Here is a 13474-nt window from a genome sequence, read left to right as displayed (position 1 = left end):
ACCGTTTTATTTCCTTGCTTCAAACTTGCAAACTCCATTTCTTTCCTTCTGCGATAGCTACGCGGTATATATTTCTCGCAAAGAGCTGTTTTGAATTGCTCCCACGTAAGCTCATCTATTTGCTCTGGGGTCAAAGTCTTCTGTTTGGCCTCCCACCAAAAATCTGCAGACCCCTTCAGCTGGTAAGTCATGCACATAAGGCGCTCAGCGTCGTTGCATCTAAGGAACCTAAAGATCCTTTCCATACTTCTGATCCATTCCTCTGTTTCAGCGGGGTCTCCGGCTCCACTGAAAGTAGGTGGGTTCTGTCGGAGGAAGAGCTCTTCTACTCTCCTCTCTTGTTGTGGAGGAGGTGGAGGTGGTGGTGTAGGATCTCTCTGTTCTTCCTCCTCCTCTTCTACTCGATTTCAATTTTGCCTTCTCGGAGGCATGCTAATAAGAAAAGAAAATTCATATCAACCTCGGAACCAAACTCTCAATGCTGCAGTGTAGTGCAGAGAAACGATTTATATCAAAAGTCAGAGGGGCATGGTCCATCAGAGAAAACAGCATATCGGAGCAGAGGAATCCCTCCTCAGAGGAATCACTCATCAGCGGAATCGCTCAACAGCGGGATCGCTCGTCAGCGGGATCACTAGTCAGTGTAGCGAAATCAAAAAGGCGGAGGAACGGTCTCGCCAGAGGAATCACTTCTCCAGAGGATTCGTTTCGCCAGCGGACTCACTTCGCCAGAGGACTCACTTCGCCAGCGGAATCGCTTCGCCAGCGGACTCGCTTCCGCTCTGGCGCAGAAATCTCAGTGCTCTCATCTCATCTTACTTTTCTCCTCTAACGTAAACTCTCTTTACCTCTACTCTATTGTATTTCTCATCATTTAAAAACTCTCATTTGTTGGTCACTCACTTCTATTATCACTCATCTAGTCAAGCAGCATTATCAACAAATCAGGCAACATCATCATCAAGTAAGCATATATACATAGAAAGATTGCCTCTTTGAGGTCTTTTCACAAAAGTTGGGATCTATGTACATCAAAACAATCCCTAATACTACCATGATGCTCCATCTATACAGGCATCATATGTACTAGGCATCTATAGTTATGCACTATTATGCTATTTCATCTATGTACATCAGTCAAGCATCACAAAAGACATACTAACATCTATGCTAATTAGCACTATAATCGCCCATCATCAGCTCCAGGCGCTCCACTCTCTGCTTCATCACCGTGCCTGCCCTCCCTCGGCTCAACCTCTCCATCCTCATATTCATCAATTAAGCGAAAAACGCTATCATCATCCGTCTCATCTTCCACGTCAGTATCCATCATTGGCCCGTATACAGGTATCTCGGGAACAGGCACCCACGTCTCTTCGCCAGTAGCGGCAGTCTTCCGCTGCAGTGGCCGAGTCCGACCATAGCCAACCATCATCGCAGGAGTTTCCTCCTCGGATTCGTCCTCATCACTATCAAGTCGGGCAGGGCGTGATCCTCCCTCCTGGGCATCTCGAGATGGCGAAAACAAAATCGCGTGCATCATCGTCTGAAAAGCCAAGGTGCCCGGCTCAGGCAAAGGAGCAACCCTTGGATATGGATTGAAAGGCACAATCTCAATCGGCTCAGTGGAAACAATCGGCTGCTCAGCAACCACAACAGACGGAGCTGTTTCAGAGGGTGGTAATGGCAAAGGTGCCGTCACCAAAGAAAAGTCCCATGATGGGAAATTTGCACTGGGAAATGGCATAAGTGTTAAAGATGAGAATGGATCATGATCCCTCACAGGGGAAAAAGTTTCAAGAGCGATCGGCGCTGAGACAATAGGCTCAGACGTAACGGAAATAGGATCAGCTGGAGGTGGAGGAATAGTTGGATAAAGCTCTGTTGGCAGTGGAGGTGCCTCTTCTGCTCCTCCTGGCGCTGGTCCATTCAGGTTCCCATAAGGCGGTGAAGGTGGATCGCCAAAGGCAAAATAGCGGTAGCTAATCATTGCAATGAACCCGCGGAAGTCGGCGCCCAAGTGACGCCCGAAATCATTCCGGAAGATGTAGTGGGGTACTAGGGAAGCTACCCATTCTTGCCACTCCGAAGGGAGCTGCGGAATCAAGTGCGTAATGGCCTCAGCCTCGCCGATGCCGCAAGATGTAGCCTCCATCCAGCGACTGTGGTAACGCGCAAGGAATTCTCCGAGCGTATCACCCTCTTGAGGCCCAGTAGTCCTGAACCAATTGCGCATCGCCTCGCGATATTGCCTTTGCGTCGCTGTATCCTCTCGACTCTGCATCCTGTAATATTTACATCGTGTTCATCAAAAGTGAACGTAGCACCTGCCTGGTATTCCTCAATCAACAACATACTCGTTCTCTTTTGGTACGGTGGTGCCACGGCTATACTAGCCTCAAAATCTCCCCATAAAAAGGACAAGTGTTACCTCAAGTCATACTCCATCTCCTCAAGCATTTCCATCATTAAGCCAATTCGTTAACTCATTAGTAGATACAAGCTTAAAACTTATCATAGAAGCAGTAAAGAACATCAAAACTTCAAGAACATCAAAACGTCAAAACATCAAGAACATCAATGTAACACCCCGTACTTTTCCTCATGTTGTGAGATAGTGTCTTAACACTATTGAGAGTACTGAGATGTCGAAATACGAGACTATTTTTTTTTATGAGCAGATAAGACAGATTGTCTTTTAAATAGAAATACGAGTGAATAAACCGATGATGGAATTAGAGTGATGAGATTTGAGAAATGAGTTGAGATAGAGATGCTGATTGAATTGAGCTGAGATTTTATTTTATTTCCAACTACCGGGAATAGAGTTACCGGATACTGAATTATTAGAGATTGACTGTCCTATTAAGAAAAATAGGAATAATGAGTTGGAAATAGAGTCGAGGAAGAAAGAGTGAGAAACCTTGATATATAGAGTCGGTCAGAGAGACGTCTAGCTTATTTGAGCCTGCCGTCTATTTTGATGTGATGTTATGTTAATTTACGTGACTGAATGATTATGTGATTTTGTGACGTGTGTCATTATGACCAAGTTGTTATGATTTTTATTTTGAGACCTTAGCACTTGGAATTTTTATTAAGTTTCCAAAGACAGTGCAGTTTATTTTTACCGAGAAATTGAATGATGACGGTTTATGGAAATTTTTCCGAGTATAATAATTTTTTATATTATTTTTATTCCTACGAAGAGGAATATTATAATTGAGTGAGTGCACTAATATTGGTGCTATTATTATTATTATTTTGGGTCACATGAATAATTATACTATGGTACCTTATTAATGAGTAATATTTCCATAGTTTTTGTGATTATTATTTAATCACCCTTCTCACACTTTATTTTAATTCTCTCTACCATATGTTATATGCTTCAATTACTAAGTGTAGAGATTGGGAGAGTAGAGATTGAGAGTATATTATGGAGAGAGTAAGGATTGATAGTGTAGAGATTAGAGAGAGATTAGAGTGAGAGAGAGATCAAGGCATTAATTGCCAATATTCTTTAAGATTTGCAAAATCTCTATAAGATCATCTAAATCTTCAAAAATCTTGCAAATCCATTCATATCTCTCAAGCAACTCTCTCTCTCTTTCATCCTCACCAATCGGCCACCTCTCTCTCTCCTTTCTCTCTCATATTTCCTCCATTGTCAACCATTGGAGAGACCTCCGAAGCTTCACCAAAATATGCCAAACACATAAATCACCAACAAAATTCCACCTAAACACCTCCTATCAACTTGAATCCAAGGAAATCCTTGAAGATTGGCTTCAAGACTAGTGAGAGAAAGTTTGATTGTTGGTGAAAAACTTGAGTAAGTGATCTCTATATTCATAGATTAAACTTGTATGATGATATATATGAGTATATTTGAAGGATTGAAGCAAGAAAATCACCCCCTTTCTTTTCCTCAAATTTTCGAAAAAAAAATGGGTGTTCTACCCTTCAAAAAAATTTTCTTCTTCTTTCCTTGATTTGGAGTGAGAAAAGTGATCTACGTGATGTTTGGTGATGATTAGTATGTGTTTTGAAAAGCTATGCTTTGAGATGTAAAATTTTGACGAGTTTAGTTTACCCCAAATTGGGAACTTTTGTGTTGATGGTTTAAATGATGAATTGATGATGTATATGAGTCCATGAGATGTATATGATGATGATTGATGGAGTAAATTGAGTATATGATGTCAAATGATGATTTTGATATGAGTTAGTTTACTAAAATTAGGGCTATGTGTATCTATGCTCTAATTTGTAAATGGATGGAGTATATGTGAGTTTAAATGACTAAAATTGATAGATATATGATGAGATTAAAGATCCATGTGAGTTTATAAAATTTCAAGGAGTTAGTTTAGTAAAAATTAGGACTTTTGATCTATATGTCTATTAAGTGATTTGGCTTAAAATATAGGTAATTGAACATGATGTTAGTGTTTTAATATGTTTGAATAAGTCTTTTCTAAGCTAAGTAAAATTTTGACTTGAGTTAGTTTATGAGAATTTTTGAGTTTTCATATCTTGAGAAGTCAATGATTGATAACATGAGGTCTAATTTGCTTTATGACCATTATGTGAAAGTTGTCATGTTTTTGTTGAGAGTTTATGTGGATATATGAGTTTTTATTAGAGTTTAGTTGGCATGATTATAGGGGATTTATTTGTGTAAAATGAGTTACATGATGTATGAAGTCATTAATGAATGATTGAATGATTTTGAGCATGAGATTGAGAAGAGGATTAAATTGATGCGTTTGTAGAAACGTTTTCCTTGAGATTTGAGTTTATGATGTAAGAGGAGATTTGAGATTGAGTATGATGAGTATTTTAATATTTTTGAATGTTTTTGAGTGTTATATGTGTTTAAAATGAGCTTTGATTGGTTTTCTTTGAAGGAATGTTAAATTGAGCATTTAAGAGTTTGAGATGAGTTTTTGGTGATTTTTCGTAGGCTACTGACCTACTGTGATCGACGGGTTGTCGATGTCTAATGGTTTTGAAAATTTTACATAATGTCCCTACATGAGTCGTGAGCATACCGGTAAAATTTCAAGTCATTTGGACTTGATGTACTATTTTTATAAAATGAAAAACCAAATCTGCACATTTCTACCGGGAATTTCAGAGAACAGGGGACAAAGTCATTCATTTCAGTAGCTTCCTGTGTGATCTAGCTTTCCAAATTTTTATGGTATCAACCTTACTGTATGGGCTAGATATCCACCAAATTGGAGCTCCGTTTGACAACGTTTACTATTTTTAAAAAATCAATGTTTCCGATTGCTCAAAACTGCCGAATATGGTAGACCGTGGTAAAAACGCCATATCTCCCAAACCACTTGGAGTTTCTGACTCTACTTTTTTTTAAAATGAAACTAGACTCAAATACCTTTCTTTTGGTATGCGTCTGGAGTCCAGGAGATGTCGGAGTCAGAACGTGTTAAATTTTGAAGTTGAGTCAGTGGGAAAACAGAACCTGATTTGTTGATGTTTGATTGTATTTTCTTATGTGCCTTATGTGTTTATGTTGCCTAAGTGTTTTAATGAGATTAGACGAGTCTTATATGAGAGATAAATCGAGACTTAGAACCATGATTTTCTTGAAACCTATCCTTGGACTTAAGGATTTGAAATGAGTGAAGAAGTTTATGTAGAGTCGATTAAGAGATAGAATATAAGATAGAGCATGAGTTAAGGCATGAGTTTTTGTCGTTGAGTTCTAATCGAGATTCATTTTATGACATGAACCTTCGATGATGACGATGATCCCTGAAGACACGAGCAGAGCAGGGAAGTAAGTAACTCCGCTTTGACGGGAGTTTTTGAGTAAGGTCTTCAGGTGGGCAATATTTTGAGTATACGTTTATCGTACGAGCTTTCTGAAATGATTTAATGATGTTATGAGTTGATCAAATGCTTTGAGATAAATGATATTTGAGAACTGTTTGACTTGCCAATTTTTGATGTTGAGCCTGTATGTTACCCTCTACTGATGAGATGAGATGAATTCGGGTCCTGCCACAAGCGGGATTTTGTGCACAGAGGTGACTGCGAGCCGTCTTCGGGTCGTCCGGTCACGGTACTTGAGAGGGAGGCCTACTTCTCAGTACCTTTGATGATGATGAGTTGTAGATGTGGTACATGCATGATGAGTACTTTGATAGCGCTATCGTTTCTTTATGATATCATGATTATGAAAACTGCATGCACAGATTCATTTACGCTAACTTTATTTCTGTGTATTGCTGAGATGTGGCAAGCTTCAAACTTATAGCTCTAAGAGCGCCTTTCTTGTTTTTCGGCGTTTGCCCACTGAGTATTATATACTCACGCCCTGCATGTATTTCTAAATGTGCAGACTAAGCGAGGAGCGAGATTGGTCTGGTGCTGGCGGGGAAATGTTGGAGGATGTATTTACTTTATCGTATTTCCATTTTGACGATAAAGTCTTGATGATTGATATACTTAAATTTTCTTTTGAAGTTAAGCAATGTACTCACGGTTATATGTCTTCATACATATAATCGGTTCGCCTTTTGCTGCGATACTCTGCATATTATGATTCCTTACGAAAAATGAGCGATACCCGTTTTGTTTTTGTTCGTGAAATTCCTGATAATTAAAAAGTTATAACGACATTGACGATTTTACCCTTGGGTTCATTTATAATGATTTCTTTAACACCTTTCGATGCGAGCTTCCGCTTGATGTTCGACCTATTCTTCTTATCTTTTATTCTTTTAAAAATAGTCGTATCGATACTCGTACCCCACTATCACTAGTGTCGGGAATCGGGCTGCGACAGGGTGGTATCAGAGCAGGTCGTCTGCTCTGAGTCAATTGCTTGATTAAGTTGAACCCTTGATTGCTTCTACTCTTTTAAAATTGAGTACTAGTCTAAATTGAATTCTTAGACTAATTTGAGAGAGTTAGTTTGAAACGAAACCCCAGCACCCCATCTCCTCCGGCTTAACGAGGTAAGAGGTTGATGTTGTTTCTTGTTGCTTTCCTGTTGAGAGCTGAGTTTGATTCACTAATGAGTCATGTATTGTTTTAATAACGAAATTGTTTGAGATGATGAATTCCGATACGAGGCAGTTGATGTGGAATACGAGGAGAGATGTTGAGGCTAGTATAGCCGATGCCCTACAGTACCAAACGAGGATGAAGTCGAGAAGAGGCAGCGATACAGAGACGATATAGCGAGACGATGCGCCGTTGGTTCAGGACTAATGGACCAAGAGAGGGCGATACTCTTGGAGAATTTCTAGCGCATTACCACCGTCGTTGGTTGGAGGCTAGTATCCACAGTATTGACGAGTCTGAGGCCATCACTCACCTGATTCCACAGCTGCCACCCGAGTGGTATGATTGGGCGGCTCCGCTGGTGCCGCAACATATCTTGAGGACTGAGTTTAGGCGTTTCGTGAGCGCCGATTTTCGTGGTTTCATCGCAACGTTGAGCCACCGCTACCTTGCTTATGGCGAGCCACCTTCACCGCCGTATGGAGAGTCTGAGGGACCAGCCCAGGGAAGGGAGCTTGTTGTTGTGCCCCCACTTCCCGAGGAGCCATTTCCGATTGCCCCTCTACCCCCAGCTGATCCGATTCCAGTTCCTTTTGAGCTGGATGTTTCAGAGCCGATGGTTTTCGAGGCGTACTCTCCAGTGGTATAGCATGACCCGTTTGCGTTTCGATCCCTTATTCCTTTTCCCAGCGCTGAGTTACCGCCTTGGGATTTGACTCTGGCAACGGCACCTTTGCCATTGCCACCTGTTGAGTCGGCGTAGCCAATTGTTTCTATTGAGCCTCAGATACAGTATGTGCCCTTTGATCCTTATCCGAGGGTTGCCCCGTTGCTTGAGCCGGGCACTTTGGCTTTTCAGACGTATATACACTCGATTTTATATTCATCGTCCCGAGACGCCCAGGAGGGAAGGTCTCGGCCAGTACACCTGGACAGTGATGAGGAGGACTCAGATGAGGAAACTCCAGAGATGACGGTTGGCCACGGATGGACTCAGCCATTACAACGTCATATTACTACCGACGGAGTCGAGACATGGGTACTTGTTCCCGAGGTGCCGATTTATGGTCCGATGATGGACACCGATGTCGAGGATGAGCCGAGCGACGATAGTGTCTACCGACTGATCGACGAGTACGAGAGTCAGGAGTCGGAGCCGAGCGAGGAGACGGAGCCGAGTGAGAATATGGAGGTTGACGATGCGACGAGCAGGATTTCAGAAGACGACGACTAGCGATCACATGTATCTAGTAGACACGTACATACGTATAGATGCATAGTCGATATATACGTATATGTATATATATAGGAAGAGAGGCATAGTATAGTGTGTATGTGCAGATAGTATATATCTATAGGTGCTTAGTACCTATGATGCTTGTATAGCTAGAGCATCATTTTAGTGTTAGGACCTTTGTACATAGGATCCTACTTTCGTAAAAGACCTCGAGAGAGAGGCAATTTTCCATATATATATATATATATACAGAGATGTTGATGATTAATGAGTTTCACTATCTTTATCAGAGCTTTGAGAATGATGATGACGTTGAAGTTTGATGATAAATGAGAAATAGAGATTGATGAGAATTACGAACGATGATAGACGAGAAATAGACTGGACGAGAATTTTGAGAACTTTGAGATCACAAATGAGATATAGAAGTGAAGTAAGCAAAACAAGGATTTGTATTTTGTAATGACGAACGGTTAGTTTAGAAGTCGATAGTTATATAACTCTTTTTCCTTTACAGTGTACCTCCGAGAAGAAGAGGGAACCGAAGGAACATAAACCGAGAAGAAGATGAAGAAGAGGAGCAGAGAAACCAACCGTTGAGATAATACGACGAGAGTTAGAGTTTTCATCGCGATTTATAGACACGACCTTAATAGGACGAACGTAGTATGGAGACCTCATGGGATGCATAATACTATTGACCAATTGTACTTCGCAATAGAGGTACTTTCACCGGGACCGCGCGTATTATCGCTAGAGTAGTCATGAGGGTAGACTTATTGAGTCCCTATCCCGCTTGGTCGTATTTAAATTTTTCTGCATCCATTTGAACTCCCACAGGAGAAGAACGATTTACTATTGAGAAAATTTTTTCGGATCCACTGTATTTGAGCCTGACCCGTTTGTGTTGGAAATCTTTACCCCTTGCTTTAACAGTGGACAATATATTCATTTTCCACTTAGTGGATTGTTTCTACCTCCAGTATTGATTTATTCCTATCATATCGTATCTCAGTTTCATTCTAGATTCTGTTCTAGCTTTTGATCTTACCTTGATTTTAACTTCTTCATTATCCTTGAAATAGCACTGGCTATTATGGAATTATTCCATTACTTGAGCTCGTCTTGTTCAAGATCAGACATTTTATTCATCACATCCTATTCCCTACCACATCCGACAAGAGCTAGGAATGTCTAGGTAACTAGGATGGTATAATAAGAAGAGTGTTTGGAAGAAACACGAGTTATGGCAGCAGTCGTAGAATATATTATTACGGGACGAGCACAACTTTTCGATTATGGATTTTCTTCTATTAGCCAAGTATGTAGAAAGCTAACCAATTCGAGGATGAGAAGAAGTGATGCTAAGCCAGAATAGGCAACAGCAAATTCAAGGAGATCGAGATGACAGACTAGAGCAGATAATGTTTTCCACGATAGTAGACTGAGATGACGACTAGCATAGATGTAGCATCGTCGTAGTATTAGGGGATGTTTTATTTACGTTATGCCCCGCAATTAGTAAGAGTTCTCGAAAGAGAAAATTTTCTTATATTTGTGTCTATATGACGATGGCCAGTGAGTCTCTATGCTTGAGTAGAGTTTTGAGCTGATGTTGCGATGATAGACATGAAATATGTCTTTGACGATGAGTTATAAGAATTGAGAAAACAGTATGATGTTGAGTAAGGGTCTTAAGATTTGTGAGTTATGAGAATTAGTTCTAAGGTTGACATATATTGCCTTAGACTTTTACCGAGAAAGAGAAACCGAATAAAGAAAGAAATAGAGTTGATGATATGAGATAAGGCAATAAAACCGTAGCTGAATACAAACGTCAGTTTCGCGACTTGGATCGGTATGCCACATATCGAGAAGAGATGAACGAGAAGATGTCAGAATTGTTTCGATCAGATTTAAAATAAGAGGTACGAGACGATTTAACGAGTCAGAGTGCGGTTATGTGTACTGAAGCAGTAAATAGAGCATTTGATATAGAACTGGTCATACAGCCAAAGGACGTGATTCAAGCTTCAGCACCCCGAACGAATTTAAGCACGAAAACGTGCAATCCATCCTTTCCTGGATGCGGGCAAGAAGAAAAGAGAAAATGGGACGACCGAAGTCAAGATCCCAAAAAGCCGTGGCAGAGTCAGAATGCGCCACCACAATATCAGAACTGAGACAAACAGCCTTATGTTGGCCCAACTGCCCCAGAAGCAGTAAACTTTCAAGGACCGCGAGGGTTATCGTCTTGTCGAAAAGCAATAAATTACATCTGAGAGAATGCAAGATGAGACAGAATAGCTGTTACACCAGCGGAAGGGTCGGACACTACTCGAAATAGTGTTTCAAATCGTCAGCAATTTGGAAGCGGATGACGACCGAGTCAGTTTCGGCCACAACTCAAAGCAATGAAGGGAACTCTACCGCCACTTCTACCACAGCGACAACAACCCGCCTACCGACCACATCAGTCAAGAAGGCAACTACCAGCCCCGCAGGCAAATCAACCGCATCATCAGAGACTGTTCTCACTTGAATAGAAAGCACCAGACAAGAATAGAGGAAATGTGTCAGATATAGGCGAGTGGAAAGATGGCCCATAATATTTTTGTTCGACACTGAACGTAGAGCCTGCTCCACAACCTCTACAGAGTAGCCATACCCATAGACAGAATTATTACGGTTTTATCCGTATGCCCTAACTTAGAATTTAAGTTAGAATCGATTAAGCTCGAGATTAGAAATCTGAGACTGATGCATATGTGGTACTTGGATATAAATGTGGGGAATGGACTGGTTAGAAGAAAATCGTGCGAAGATACAATGCACGGAGAGACGAATATATTTTCAGCCATTTGGCCGAGAACCAATTTCCTTCATTGGTATTGAGAGAAAATGGAAGAAGACGCCGATTATCTCGGCGCTGCAAGCAAGAAATCTCTTGCGAAGAAAAAAAGATACAACCGCGTATGTTGTATATCTGAACCAGAGAGACGAATCCAAGGCAAATGTTGATGACGCGCCAGTCGTGTGAGATTACAAAGACGTTTTCCCTGAAACTTTACCGGGTTTTCCCCAGACCGACAGCTTGAGTTTACGATCGATTTAGAGCCTGGCACGGCACCGACGTCGAAAGCGTCGTACAGAATGACCCCCGCTGAGTTGCAAGAGTTGAAGCTGTAACTACAAGAACTTCTAGATATGGGTTTCATTCGACCCAGTGTTTCCCCGTGGGGAGCACCAGTTCTTTTTGTTAAAAGAAGAATGGAAACTTGAGGTTGTGTATCGACTGTTGAGAGTTGAACAAAGTGACGTTAAAGAATAAGTATCCGTTACCCTGGATCGATGATCTGTTCGATCGACTACAAGGAGCGAGCACTTTTTCAAAAATTGACTTGAGAACGGGATACCATCAGCTAAAGATACGATCGGAAGATATTCCGAGGACGGCATTTCGTACAAGATACGGACACTATGAGTTTATAGTAATTCCTTTCGATTTGACGAATGCTCCGGCAATATTCATGGATCTCATAAATCGTGTTTCCGCGAATACTTAGACAAGTTCGTGTTAGTCTTTATAGACGATATCGTGATTTACTCGAAGAGTAAACGAGAACACGAAGAACGTTTGAGGATCATGTTGGAGAGATTACAAGCTGAAAAGCTTTATGCGAAGTTAGCAAATGCGAGTTTTGGGCTGGAGGAAATCAATTTTCTCGCCCATATTGTTTCTGCGAGAGGAATCGAAATGGACCCAGCGAAAGTCCAAGCGGTACAGGAGCGGAGATCGCCAACCACACCGCACGAGATTCGCAGTTTTCTGGGATTAGCAGGATACTATCGACGTTTTATTAGCGGCTTTTCGAAAATCGCTAAGCCATTGACGCACCTGCTAAAGAAAGAAGTCAAGTTCGTTTGGACGGACGAAGGCGAGCGGAGTTTTCAAAAGCTGAAGAAAAGGCTTATTATTGCACCAGTGTTAGCTATTCCAAAAGCGGATCAAGAGTATGCAGTTTATACTGATGCATCGAAAAATGGTCCAAGATGTGCACTGATACAAGAGTGAAAAGTTATAGCGTATGCTTCACGACAACTGAGACCGCATGAAGTGATTTATCCAACGCATGATTTAGAATTAGCAGCCGTAGTGCATGCTTTGAAGATCTGGAGACACCATCTCTACGGAGTACGGTGTGAGATATACACCGATCATGAGAGTCTCAAATATTTCTTTGAGCAAAAAGATCTGAACATACGACGAAGAAGATGGCTAGAGTTGATGAAGGACTACGATTGTGGAATAAATTATCACCCTGGAAAAGCTAACGTTGTAACCGACGCATTGAGCAGAAAGAATCAGGGAGAGTTAAGATTTCTCCTTACACGAGAAGTGAACCCAATCAAGGAATTCGAGAAGATGAATTAGGAGGTAGAGATACCACCACCAACGACAGAAATAATAATTTCTGCACTGAGCATTACACCTGACTTACGATCGAGAATAGTCACAGCTCAGAGAGAGAATGAGAAGATGGAAAGATTTCGAATGAAGATTCGAATCGAGAAAATAGAGAATTATCAAGAGGCGGCAGATAATGCCATTTTAGTTTTAAGAGAGCGACTGTGTGTGCCTGATAAAGAAGAGCTGAAAAACGAAATTTCGAGCAAAGCTCATGATACCTTTTACACCGCACAGGCGGAAAGTATGAATACGTGCCAAGACTGAAACGACGCTTTGATAGGAGAATAAGAAGCGAGAGATGGCATCATTCGTAGAAGGATGTTTAACGTGTTAACACGTGAAGGTGCCACTTTGGCAACCTTATACAATTATACCTATTAAAGACTTTCACAATAGAAGTGGAACCACATAGCCATGAATTATGGCATCGATTAGCAAAATCGAGAGAAGAAAATCAAACAGTTGAGTAATCACTGATTTATGCCTTATTGTTATGATTTTCGGGGATTTATAGTTATATATTGGAATCATATTTTATTGATTTTATTAGTAGTTTGTGATGGTGATGTAATGTTTTGCAGGGAAGTTTTAAAAAGGAAAAAATGTTAAACTCAGACGAATCTGGAGCAAAAAGGTGTCGAGGCGTGCTCACACCCGTCGTTGGGATGCCCAAGACTCTCGCCTGAGTGCGCATGGCCCGCGCGCCCATCGCCGGGCGCCTG

The 13474-nt window shown here is 41.2% G+C and overlaps 1 long non-coding RNA gene across 1 annotated transcript; it reads left to right on the top strand.

The window, feature by feature from the left end:
* Window positions 1-3447: 3447 nt before the first annotated feature.
* On the top strand, window positions 3448-6668 carry LOC130987043 (uncharacterized). Its single transcript, XR_009089551.1, has 3 exons — window positions 3448-3835; window positions 5794-5857; window positions 6377-6668. It is a non-coding gene; the product is annotated as an uncharacterized LOC130987043 (long non-coding RNA).
* Window positions 6669-13474: the final 6806 nt, after the last annotated feature.

The sequence above is a fragment of the Salvia miltiorrhiza genome, chromosome 5, assembly GCF_028751815.1.
Source record: "Salvia miltiorrhiza cultivar Shanhuang (shh) chromosome 5, IMPLAD_Smil_shh, whole genome shotgun sequence".
Lineage (NCBI taxonomy): Eukaryota > Viridiplantae > Streptophyta > Magnoliopsida > Lamiales > Lamiaceae > Salvia > Salvia miltiorrhiza.
This window is presented reverse-complemented; position numbering and strand designations above follow the sequence as displayed.